The sequence below is a fragment of the Suricata suricatta genome, chromosome 12 (assembly GCF_006229205.1).
Source record: "Suricata suricatta isolate VVHF042 chromosome 12, meerkat_22Aug2017_6uvM2_HiC, whole genome shotgun sequence".
NCBI lineage: Eukaryota > Metazoa > Chordata > Mammalia > Carnivora > Herpestidae > Suricata > Suricata suricatta.
The window spans coordinates 40,392,341-40,398,721 of NC_043711.1; the positions used below are offsets into that span (position 1 = coordinate 40,392,341).

The 6,381-nt window shown below is 38.8% G+C and overlaps 1 pseudogene; it reads right to left on the reverse strand.

Moving 5' to 3' along the window:
- LOC115274458 overlaps positions 1–3,998 on the reverse strand; it is a 9,775-nt pseudogene extending 5,777 nt beyond the window's left edge.
- Between the last annotated feature and the right edge of the window lie 2,383 nt (positions 3,999–6,381).

A 6,381-nucleotide genomic window follows, 5' to 3' on the forward strand; every position in this document is an offset into this window, starting at 1 on the left:
AGTGCATTGCCACTTTCATGTCCTCCTAACACACACCTTGGTAAGACAGTAAACCTTATTTGAAAAAACCATACAACACATGGTTATTTTCCTGCAGTTTCAGTATTGATGGGGTGAAAGCACCTGACTTATATTATTGAAATTATCTGGTTTTGATATGAATCAGAAATGAAAACTGACCAGACCTATTTGTTGACTTTTTCTTCTTAAACACACATGAGCTTTTCTTTATTTTTTATTAAAGATGGAAATCTTTCCTCAGAGTAAATTAAATGCAGCATTAAGTTTGTAATCCTGAGCTTTTAAAGTTTTCTCAGAGCTTTGAAGTTGAAGTACAAATTGATACACTGACCATAGCCAGATCTACTACAGAAAGCTATTTCCTTGAGAAAGGTGTATCACACATAGTGAGAGGAGAACAATGCTCGCAACACCAGTAAAGTAACTCAAGGGATATAGAATTCTCCTACACTATTGGTACCATTTTGAAATAGTTCAGAATAAAATGTGTTGCTTTATGGATAACCCTTTGTAAATTATTATAAAGATGCATAATATATCTAGCTATCTACAAAGGTGTGGTAGTACGTTAAATAATGTCCCCTTCAAAATTCATGTCCACCCAAAAGCTCAGAATGTGACCTTATTTGAAAATAGGGACTTTGCAGATGTAATTAATTAAGGTAAATTGAAGTCATTACGGTACTAGGATGATCCCCTAAATCCAATGACTGATGTCCTGATAGGAAGAGAAGAGTACACACAAAGATATGAAAAGAGGAATGACATGTGAAGATGGAGGCAGAGATTGGAGTAGTGTAGCGATAAGCCAAAGAATGCCAACAATTGTCTGAAGCCACCAGAAACTAGGAAGAGACAAGGAGAGTTGTTTCCCTAGAGCCTTCAGGGAGAGCATGGCCCTGATGACACCTTGAGTTTGGACCTGTAACCTCTGGAATTGTGAGAAAATAAATTTCTACTGTTTTAGTCATAATGACTATCGCAGTCCTAGGAAACTGATATGAGTCAAATGCCTCCTTTCAATACATTTGAAAAGTGAGCATTGAGTTTGAACCTGACTCCTGAGTTATGAACTAGAGTTCTTGGGCAAGTCACTCCCTCCTGCAGCTTACTACCTCATTTATAAAATGGAGATTGTGGTACAAACCTCAAGGTTGTGTGAAGACTAAATGAATGATATGTAAAACGCTCTTAGTGAAATGCAAAGCATGAAGTCAGGGCCCGGTACAGTACTAGTAGTAGCAACAGCATTGGTAGCAGTTGGTACTACTAATCAACAGTACAGATGGAAAAGTACCAGAGCTTGTAATTAAGTCGTCTTACTAGGATTAAAGTGAGGCTTATACCTCTCCTTGAGAGATACAGACAACAAAAAATAAAAACAGGCCTTAGTTATCCTAACATTCATAATCTGAATCACTTGCCACTACCCATTTCAAACTGAATTTACTTACTTCCTTATCCCTGCTGTATGACATTGATATTTACTTTTATTATGATTTTTATTTGTCCCTGGCTTTGGGCATAATTTCTGTGGTTGTGACATTTGGTTGCCCAACTTTAATGAGATGCTCCCTTTGGTGTCTTCTATTTCCATGCATCTCTCTCTCCAGCTTCATACCAATAGGAGGTGGTAGAGGCAGTCCAGAAAGGCAATTAGAATGTGATTATCTGAGGGCTCAGGCATTGGGAAATTACACAGCAGCCAAGGAGGCAGTTGTGGAGATAGGCTACAGGAAAGGTGATTGTAGGTTTTGTGTTTTGTTTTTTTTTTTAAATAATCTGTAACCAATAGATAGTAGTTTGGAAATATTACTTCTAATCCCTTAGGCTATAAGGAAACTGAAGACCAATTAGAAAGAACAATAGATAAATAAATGGATTCTATAGGTATATTGGGATGCCATTTCACCATATAATGTAATTTGTAGAATCTTATAGGTTGGATAGACTGCAAAAATCATTTAGCTTGGAAATTCTTAACTGATCAAATCTAGGATTTCTTTCAACACTATAATGCTCACAGTATATGCACACAAAAGTGAACATACAATTTTTCATAGGCTTCCTGAATTTGGAGACTAAATTCCAAATAAAGAATCTTGGACTAAACCCAAATATTACTATATTTAAATAAGGAAATAAGATTGTAGGCAGAATAAGTAATCTGCCCAAGATGGCCTATAAAGTAACCATGTCAAGACTAGAACTTGAATCCCCTAAATTCTGGCAATCCAGAATATTAATAGGAAAAAAAAAGATGGTCTTAATATCAGTCAAGAGACTAGACTGAAAGTACTGAAGTAACAGTTTTGGGTGATGAAGGGAGGGAGTTTAAGCCTTAGAGTCTAAGTATATTATCTCCTGGTAAATGTGTTGGCAGCTCCTGAAAGAATGTTCGGTGTAGTTCTTGTCAATCAGGAAAGATCGTTGGTGCATCTAAGCATATATGCTACGAGGTGACTCCATTTAAATCCATGCATAATCTGAGACATGAGAATTTGTTATTTGGGGAGAAGGGAATTTTATTAACATAGAAATGGTTCCTCATCTTGATTTCCTCATTAGCTCTGTGAGAGTCTTTAAGCACATTACTTAACTAAGTCATCTATTGAATAAGAGGGATTTTGCTGAGGGAAACCTGAAGTGCCTCTTAGCATGAACACTAATATCCCAATGATCTCTCTGCTGGGATTTAAAGAGACCTGAAGCTGTGCTTGTCTTTTCCTGTTGATCCACATGAGGACTGTTCCATGTGAGAGATTCTGGTTTTTTGTAGCAAGTGCAATCCCAACTGGACTGCATTTTCCCCCTACTGGAGCTTGCATTCCAGAACTATGAGTGATGTTGCCTTGCTTCTTCATAAGGTTCATATTTGTACAACTGTACAAGATACCTAAATCTTTCTTATCTTGTGGATGTAGTTCTTTTTGTACTTAGTATCCCAAGAGTAATTGTTAAAGAAGGACTTTTGAAATATTAGTCCCTCTCCATGGGTGGAGGATTAATAGTTCGATTTTTACATAGTTAAGACTGAAAAAGGAACATCAAAATGATCTGCAGTCATTGTGCCCCAAAGCACAAGTGTTTTCTTGGAATTAAATGCATTATTGTAATATCATCAGTTTCCCATGAGGGAACCCATTAGGTAAGTTTGGATCCAGAAAAGGTGTCTTAGTGGAAATCAAAATAGAGTTGTTGGTTCACTACTTGCTATTACAGAAGTATCAAATGCGTAAGATAATCTACAGAAAGGAAACATATTACCTGACTCCTTCCAACATGAACTTTGTCTATGATAAGCTGGCGGCACAGACATAGTACAACATCAAAAGCAATGGCATAAGAGAAGAATTTTTCATATGATTCCACATGAACTAAAATGTGAAGTAGCTCTTAATACAGTCTTCCAATACATTAGGGAGGCTTGGAAAAAGAGGTTTTATGTTTTATATTGAAGATGGCATAGGGCATGATTTTCAAATTCATTGCAGGATCTACACTAGATTTTTTTTCTTACCCATTAATAGTAAACTTTGAGAGCAGACCAGCTGCAGACTTAATGCTCTTTGGAGCTTTTTACATATTACACAAAGCCTTGAGACCTGAGTTGGTGGATAAATAGGTATACTCAGACCAGTTCCAATGTGTGTGTGTGGTGGGGGAAAGGGGTTCGCATATATTCACCAAGCATTTCATCCAGTCAACTCAAGTGTACTTCACTCTGACACTACTACCTGTAGATAGCATCAGATGCCACAGGTTAAGGATTCGCTGCTGCAAGACTGCCTCCATCACACCCACTTTCCACTTCAGATGCCAGGTTGTCACCTGTGCGTCTCACCAGCTGGGTACAGATTGGAAGTTTCATGACCTCTTCTTTGTACTTAAGACACTGGTCGCAAGTCAGGGTTATTACCTATACTTCCGACCAACAACTGACTCTCAAGCTGAAGTTTCCAGAACCTCTTCCTCATATTGACTAATTTGCTAGAGTGGCTCACAGGATTCAGAGAAATACTTCACTTAACTAGATCATGAGTTTACTATAAAAGGATGTAACACAAGATACCTGGGCAGCACAGTTGGTTAAGTGTCCGATTTCTGCTCAGGTCATGATCTCACAGTCTCTGCGTTCAAGCCCCACATCAGGCTCTGTGCTGCAGCTCGGAGCCTGGAGCCTGCTTCAGTTTCTGTCTCCCTCTCTCTCTCTCTCTGCTTCTACCCTGCTTTCTCTCTCTAAAAAATAAACAAACATTTAAAACAAAATTTTAAAGGATGTAACTCATGAACAGCACATTTCCTTCCAGGAATGCCACTCTCCCCAACCTCCACATGTTCACCAACCCAGAAATTCTCCAAACCCTTTTCTGTCTTTTTGGATTTTTATGGAGGCTTCATTACATAGATACAATTGATGAAATCATTGGCTGTTAGCAGTTGGACTTAATTGTCCATCCTTTTCTTATCCCTGGATGTCTGGAAATGAGACTACAAATTATAACCCACTCATCACAAGGTTGGTTCTCCTTGTAACTAGTCCCCATCCTTTAGAGCTTCCAAAAGTCAGCTCATTAACAAAACAGAAGACACCTTCACTTAGGGATCCAATCTTTTAGAGAGCTGTGAGCCAGAAACTGTGGGCAAAGGGCAAATGTATATATGAGAAATGTATTTTGGTCATCTAAATGACCAAATTAATGTATATTACAAATCACGATATTGCAATGGGACAGTGGTATAGAAGCTTTTAGTAATAAGATCGTAAAAAACATGGCTTGCTAATATCTATGTGAAACTTAAAATTTGTATTGTTAGAGTATAACAATTTTTTTAATTATCTCACTACACATAACTTAATTGAAGCATGGGGATTACAGATGCCTGAAAACTTTATCTAAAGATGATTTACCTTTATAAGGAATATATCTATTTAGATATAAATATAATTATATATGGTAATGAACATAATTGAAAGTTGGCTATCTTCTGGTTTTTCTTTTATCTTTTTGCTTCCTCAATGCAGATTGAGTCAATGAGCAACCAACCCAAGGGATACTGGAAGTAGATTCCAGACTGGATTTGGTTTCCATGGCAACTCATCAGCGACCATAGCTTGTTCTATTTCTTTTTCTAGTCATTTAACTGACTTAGATCTTTAATATAGTGAGAAAGAATTGGATATTTGTAGGAGTTATGCCAAGTGCAAACAACTCGAGGAATGTGAAAAGGTTGATTTCCAAGGGAAAAGATTAGAGATATTGGATTTATTGATGCTGTTCTTGCCAGTGATGCCAGGTTTATAAACCAGAGGTGCATTTAGAATGTCATTTAGGCAGAGAATGTCGGCATACCCACATGACATTTATTGCCAATCAATGGTCTTCACAAGGTTCCTGAAGGAGAGAGTGGTACTACAGTTTCTAGTCAGCTGAAAGTTCATGATTAGAGTTTGGGCCCCAGACCAAGTCAGAGGGCTGAACAGGAACTTCCCCTCCCCAACACACACACACATACACAGGCACGCACGCATGCACTGTGGAGCCTCTCTGATCAAAGACAGGGGACTGCCCGCAGAGTCTAGATCACAGCCCTTGTCCCCAAACCCACTCATGGTTCAGACAAAAAAAAATGGGTGAGTTTGTCTCCAAGGCAAGTTGTGGGACAGCAGAGAAAGTCTCCACATGAGATGATGAGGCTATGGGCTGGCTTATCTTTCTAGTGTTAGAGGAGAGAAGTGAAGGTCATATTTCTGTGTACATTTGTGCTGATGTTTTAATCTCCCATGACTTCTCCCACCAGAGAACTGTGTAGGACAGGAGTGAGGGGGGAGATAAAACAAGCCTAGATGCTTAGGAACAACTGAGAATGAACACTCACCCCCCCCCCCTTTCCCTTTTTTGAACTTGCCATATCACAAATTCGTAGGCCATTGTGAGGGGAGGCCCTTCTGCATCAGCTGTCATTGACTTAGGGACACTTTGAATGTTGAAAGCCCCTGGGACAAATCCTCAGACTCACCTGCTTATTTCCCAGTTGAGGAAATGGAGCCAGGGGAAACTCAGCAACCTGCTAAGCATCACAAGAAGGTAGCAAAGCCAGGAATGGAACTCTGGTGCCCGTCCTGGGTTCTGTCATCCACACCTGGCTGCCTCTTAATCTGGTTCTCTTGTTTCACCAGCTCTTTGTTGCCATCACTTTAGTTCTCTCATGTTCACTTGTTTGCCTTAATGTGACTGTTTTCTGGGTGCTGATCCGCACTTGGTGTAAATTTTGTTTATTATTTGTTCAACACCCCAGATTCTGCTTGAAATAGGACTTCCATATTATTTTTGTGATTGAGTTTATTCTTTTTTTAAG